The following is a 7,204-nucleotide window of genomic DNA, read 5'->3' on the forward strand; positions in this document are numbered from 1 at the left end:
TCCAAATTTGATAGGCTTTTCCCTCAGAAACATTTTAGCTGAATGTTTGCCATAATAATGTACCATTATTTCATCAGTTGAGAGTTCTGAATGAAATACGCCAAATTTACCAAATTCCTATTTCAGCATTTCAAATTATAACCTCAGTTTGTACATCTTGTCGTTTCTGTCTATTTTGGAGTTGTCATTGAGATGAATGAATCTCTTTATTTCCCAAAACCTATTTCTTGACACGGAGTTGAAGACTAAAGGAACACCGACGTCAGGAGCCTGTTCCCAGTACTTATTCTTGTGGGGAAGCTTATGATAACCACTCAGAAGTAGTACGCCAATAAATAATTTTAGTTCTTCTTTGGTTAGCAGAAAATTTATTCTGTTATGTTGGCAAGCATAAATTTCGCTTTGTTCAATAATAGTATCCATTAGTTTCTTAGAAAAAAAAATCCTCAAACACCTGGGGCACTGTGTTATTTGCTAGACATTCTGCATCATAATGTTTGTTGCTCTTCCCTGGTTCACTATTGTTTGTGTACGTTGGTTGACATTTATACCACTTACATATATATTTTTTTGTAGATAACATACCACTTTCTCCTCCACCTCCCAACGCTTTCCTTCTTTTGGCTTCTGGATGTACAACTGTAGCATTAACTTCATCTCAGCTGGTTGTGAGCTCTAAAGTACCGGCGTCATCTTGTACAACAGTACATTTTCGTCAGTGTCTTCTTCATCTGTTATTACATCTGCATTGGGTGGAATAATTGCCAATTCTGTATATCATCTTCATCGTCACTCTCTTGATGGTTCTCTAGTTCTGCTAGAATTTCTTCAAATGTAAGTTCACGTGGCATGTTTTTGTCCTGTTGGAATCGTAAAATTCGAATAGAATATGAAAAAAGCAGATATAAAGAACATAAAATGCAATTCTTCTCTGTATATTATGTGTATACAAGAATAGGGCACATCAACAATAAATGATTTTATATATATATATATATATATATATATATATATATATATATACACACACACACACACACACACACACACACACACACGAAAGGATGTGCGTTTTAAGGGAGAGGGTAAGGAGTCATTCCAATCCCCGGAGCGGAAAGACTTACCTTAGGGGGAAAAAAGAACAGGTATACACTTGCACACACACCCATATCCAACCACACATACACAGACACAAGCAGACATTTGTAAAGGCAAAGAGATTCGGCAGAGATGTCAGTCAAGGCAGAAGTACAGAGGTAAAAATGATGTTGAAAGACAGGTGAGGTACGAGTGGCGGCAACTTGAAATTAGCGGAGGTTGAGGCCTGGCGGATAACGAGAAGAGAGGATATACTGAAGGGCAAGTTCCCATCTCCGGAGTTCTGACAGGTTGGTGTTAGTGGGAAGTATCCAGATAACCCGGACGGTGTAACACTGTGCCAAGATGTGCTGGCCGTGCACCAAGGCAAGTTTAGCCACAGGGTGATCCTCATTACCAACAAACACTGTCTGCCTGTGTCCATTTCCCCCCTGCGGGTTCGGGGGTTAGAATAGGCCCGCGGTATTCCTGCCTGTCATAAGAGGCGACTAATAGGAGTCTCAACTGTTTCGGCCTTTAATGTGATGGTCCCCATTAGGGTTTGACCTCCATTTTTCCAAATTCAACAGAAGTAAGAGCCTTTTGGGGAAGGACCCCTTACATGGTGCACCATCAGTCCTCTGTGCCCTAAGACCTTGGCACTCTTTATCGTCTGGGTGTCGTAACTGCACCCTCCATCCCTCATTTTGGGCATACACACCTGATGGATTGTGTAAGTTACGCCCTTAGTGCATCATCATCTGCACCCACGATCACTATGGACTACCCATGGCACCCAAAATCCAGCACGGTAGCCAGCCCGTTGTGGTGGGGTCGTCATGTACCCTCTAGGTTGTAGCCCCCTGACAACACAGGGATCGTACTGCCGATGCCTGAACTGCCGCCTCCCCACGTAAGCCTAGGAGTAGATGCCCGTCTCTCCGGGGCATCAGGACTCCCGGCAACGGCCATCCTGCTAGGTGGCCTTTACTGTGGCTGGGTGCCACCCGTGGGGAGAGCCCCTGGTCGGAGTGGGTGGCATCGGGGCGGATACCCCGCAATGAAATGGGTACAATCTCAATCCGGTGGTCGCACGACCACCAACGTCTCTAAGCGCAATAAAGTAGACTTTAACGCTGTGGCATATAACCCCAAATCGTCCCCTTCCCTAGCCACGCCCTGGGAGGGACGCAGGGCTGCGGACAGACAGGAGCCATATTCACCGCGATATCTTGTGTGCAGCAGAACTGATGGGGATTCATTTTTGGGGACTAAGCCTCTGTTCTTTGTGACCCATCTTGAATATAAGTTCGGGGAAGTGGCCCCTCTTTCCAAAATGCGGAGCGGGGCCATTTTGATACAAGCACCTTCCTCTGCACAGTCAAGGGCGTTGCTCGCCTGTGAGAAGCTTGGTGACATACCTGTTAACGTCACTCCCCATAAGTCACTAAATTTGGTCCAGGGGATTATCTTTCATAAAGATCTTCCGCTACCGTCTGATGACGAGCTACGGGAGAACCTGGCACGACGAGGTGCACACTTCGTTCGTCGTGTCTTTAGGGGACCCAAGGATAATAGGATCGCTTCCGGTGCTTTCATCCTGGCCTTTGAGGGCAACTGCTTGCCTGAGAAGGTCAAGGTCGTGATCTACTGGTGCGATTTCAAGCCCTATGTCCCGCCCCCTATGCGATGCTTCCAGTGCTGGAAATTCGGGCACGTGTCCTCCAGATGCACTGCCAGCCCCACATGTCTGGATTGTGGACGACCTTCGCATCCAAATGGTCCGTGTGCTCCACCTCCCACCTGCGTTAACTGTGGGGAGCATCATTCTCCCTGCTCGCCAGATTGTGCAGTCTACCAACGAGAGCGGAAGATACAAGTAATTAAGACCCTGGACCGTTTAACTTACCAAGAGGCGAGGAAGAAATTAGAATGGCTCAACCCCACACCTATGTTGAGGAGTTATGCTGCTGTAACACTGCAGCCACCAGTTCCTGCAAAGACTCCTTTGACAGTTGGCCCACCGAACAGTCATGTTTCGCCTGCCCCACCACCGGTGGGGGCCACTCTCTCTTCCACTGCTCCCAAAACACACAGTTCGGGAGCAGTGCGCCCCAAGCAACCGAGGACGTCGGTCCCCACCTCTCAGCCGGAGCGGCGACAGCCCTCTCCGGCTCCTCAGCTGGGGAAGCGACAGCTCTCTCCGGCTGCTCAGCCGGAGACGCAACAGCCTCCTCTGGCCTCACTTGTTCGGAAGGGATCCCTTGGGGGAGTCCCTTCCAAGGACTTCCCCAGTGTCTCACAAGACACTAGCCAGTGGCTGAAGAAGCCACCAGCTGCTGGTCGAAGGGCTTCACGCTCTTCCTCTGTTCCTGATAATGCGTCAGAAAAGCCCTCCCAGCATGCCAACCCTCCTCCGAAAGACAAGAGAGAGAAGAGGAAGCTCTCCAAGAAGGATAAGGACCCAGTGGTTCCCGCACCAACGCTTCCTGTCAGCTCAGCCTCTGACGATGAGGTTGAGCTCTTTGCGTCCCCTGATGACCTGGATCTCGCCGTCTCCTCAGAAACGATGGCCATAGCGACGTCCGTCACTCAGTCGGTGGCAGCATGTGACCCTGCCCAGTAATTTGCCTTTTCAGTGCCTGAATGCCTCTACAGGACACGCTTTGTACAATCCTCCAGTGGAATTGTGGCGGTTATTTTAGCCATCTACCTGAGCTGCGTCAGCTTGTAAGCTTGACACCTGCTTTATGCATTGCTCTCCAGGAAACCTGGTTCCCGGCAATGCGGACCCCTGTCCTCCGTGGATACAGGGGTTATTACTGCAACCGAAGCACTTACAATAGTGTGTCAGGTGGAGCCTGCGTGTATGTCCTTACCTCTGTATATAGCGCTCCTGTGCCCCTTCAAACATCTTTGGAAGCTGTGGCTGTCCGCGTAAGGACTACCCAGGACATAAACGTCTGCAGTGTCTATCTCCCTCCAGGTGGTACAGTCTCCCTGACCGAATTGGCTGCACTTGTCGCCCAACTTGCCACGCCTTTTCTTCTCCTTGGGGATTTTAACGCCCACAATCCCCTGTGGGGTGGATCGAAGATTACTGGCCAAGGCAGAGATGGCGAGAATCTCATCTCCCAACTTGATCTCTGCCTCTTAAACACTGGCGCTGCCACGCATTTCAGTGTGGAGCATGGCACGTTCTCGGCCATAGATCTGTTGTTGTGCAGCCCAGGGCTGGAGAGTCCATGATGACTTGTGTGGTAGTGACCATTTTCCCATCTTCCTTTCACTACCCCAGCGTCGATCCCATGAACGCCTGCCTAGGTGGGCATTTAGCAAGGCAAACTGGGAAACATTCTCCTCTGCTGCCACTGTTGCATCTCTCCCCCACAGTACCATCGATGTGGTGGTTGAGACACTGACTGCAGCGATTGTTTCCGCTGCAGAACGTACCATTCCTCGTTCGTTAGGGTGCCCCCGGCGAAAGGCAGTGCCTTGGTGGTCTCCGGAGGTCGCTGAATCCATTAAAGAATGTCGGCGGGCTCTTCAGCGACATAAGTGGCACCCGTCTTTGGAGAACCTCATTTTCTTCAAATGTCTCCGTGCTCAGGCACAGCGGCTCATCAAGAGGCGGAAACAGGAGCGCTGGGAGAGGTACGTTTCCACCATTGGTTCCCGTACTTCACCCTCCCAGGTGTGGATGAAGATTCGGCGCATCTTTGGAGTGCAGCACTCTACAGGTGTCCCAGGGCTTACCATCAACGGGGCGGTATCCACCGATGCTGATGCAATCGCCGAGCATTTCGCACAGCAGTATGTTCGGGCCTCTGCGTCGGGGAATTACCCGCCTGCGATTCGCGCGCTTAAACGCCAGGAGGAAGGCAAACGGCTTTCTTTTGCTTCTCGACACCCTGAGACGTATAACGCCCCATTTAGTTTGTGGGAACTCCAAAGCGCCCTGGTACAGTGCCCCGATACGGCCTCTGGGCCAGATGGCATCAACAATCAGATGCTCAAACACCTGTCCCTGGTCTGTCAGCGATGTGTTCTTGCCATCTTCAACCGCATATGGGGCGATGGTGTCTTTCCGTCGCAGTGGCGAGAAAGTACCATCATTCCGGTGCTGAAGCCTGGTAAGGACCCGCTTACTGTGGATAGCTATCGACCCATCAGCTTGACAAATACTCTGTGCAAGCTACTGGAACGTATGGTGAGTCGACGGCTGTGTTGGCTGCTCGAGTCTCGGGGTCTTCTGGCTCAGTGCCAGAGCGGCTTCCGTCAGGGCAGTTCCACCGCCTATACTTTGGTCTTTCTTGAGTCTGCAATCCGCACTGCTTTTTCCAGGTGCCAACACCTTGTCTCCCTCTTTTTCGACCTCTCCAGAGCATATGACACGACGTGGCGGCACCATATACTCGCCACGTTGCACGGATGGGGTCTCCGGGGCTCTCTCCCCATTTTTATTCAGAATTTTTTATCTGTTCGGACATTCCGCGTTTTAATTGGCACATCACATAGTTCACTTCATATCCAGGAGAATGGCGTTCCACTGGGCTCAGTATTGAGTGTGCCCCTTTTCCTTGTGGCCATAAATGGCCTTGCAGCAGCAGTTGGGTCGTCTGTCTCACCCACGTTATATGCTGACGATTTCTGCATCTTGTTCAGCTCCTCCACCATTAGTGTTGCAGAACGTGGGTTGCAGGGAGCCATACGCAAGGCGCAGGCATGGGCCCTATCTCATGGGTTTCAATTTTCTCCTGCAAAGACTTTTTTTATGCACTTTTGTCGGTGCCGAACTGTCCATCCCCACCCTGAGCTCTATCTTCAGGATGCCATTCTCAGGTTTGTTGACACTTACCGTTTTCTGGGATTGCTGTTCGATGCCCGGCTTACTTGGCTTCGACATATTCATCAGCTCAAGCGTCAGTGCTGGCAGCATCTGAATGCCCTTCGCTGCCTCAGCAACACAACTTGGGGTGCCAATCGTAATACGCTGCTGCAGCTCTACAAAGCCCTTGTGCTGTCCCGGCTTGATTATGGGAGTGTGGCGTATGGCTCAGCGTCGCCCTCAGCATTGCAACTGCTGCACCCCGTTCACCACTGTGGGGTTCGACAGGTGACAGGAGCATTCCGCACCAGCCCTGTGGACAGCATACTTGTGGAGGCAGGTGTACCTCCACTGCGATTGAGGCTCCAACATTTACTGGCCGCTTATGCTGCCCATGTTTTTAGCTTGCCTGGGCATCCAAACTATCGTCTCCTGTTCCCACAATCGGTCGTCCATCTTCCTGAACGTCGGCCCCGGTCAGGTTGTACAATCGCGGTCCACGTCAAAGAGCTTCTCTCTGGGCTTAGGGTTTTTACAGTTCCACCTCCTTTCCGGGCCACTTTGCGGACACCCCCATTGTGTGTTCCTCACCCTTGCCTTCGGCTCGACTTGGCACAGGGCCCGAAGGACTCCGTCCCTCCAGAGGCCTTCCGCTGCCGTTTTTATTCCATCTTGACCACGTATCAGGGCTCTGGCATTGTATACACTGACGGTTCAATGGTTGCTGGTCGTGTCGGATATGCGCTTACTCTAGGGGACCATTCTGAACAACGTTCCTTGCTGGATGGCTGCAGCGTTTACACAGCTGAGCTGGTCGCCATCTTTTGTGCCCTAGAGTATATCCGCTTCTGCTCAGGTGAGTCCTTTGTTATCTGTAGCAATTCCCTGAGCAGTTTACGAGCTCTCGACCAGTATTTCCCTCGTTCTCGTCTGGTGATGGCTGTCCATGAGTCCCTGCATACTCTTGCACGTAACGGCCGCTCTGTGGTCTTTGTGTGGACCCCAGGCCATGTTGGGATCCCCGGCAATGAGAATGTTGACCGCCTGGTGAAAGAGGCCATCAGTAAACCACCTCTGGAGATTGGCCTCCCGGCGACTGATTCGCGGGCACTATTACGCCGCAAAGTTTTCGAATTCTGGGACACTGAATGGCGCAACCTGCCCGTGCCAAACAAACTCCGTCGTATCAAGGAGATGACGACTGTTTGGCGGTCATCCCTGCGAGCCACCCGCAGGGACTCAGTCGTCGTTTGTCGGCTCCACATTGGCCACACCCGACTGACGCACAGTTATTTACTG

This window comes from Schistocerca americana, chromosome X, assembly GCF_021461395.2.
Source record: "Schistocerca americana isolate TAMUIC-IGC-003095 chromosome X, iqSchAmer2.1, whole genome shotgun sequence".
NCBI classification, from domain to species: domain Eukaryota; kingdom Metazoa; phylum Arthropoda; class Insecta; order Orthoptera; family Acrididae; genus Schistocerca; species Schistocerca americana.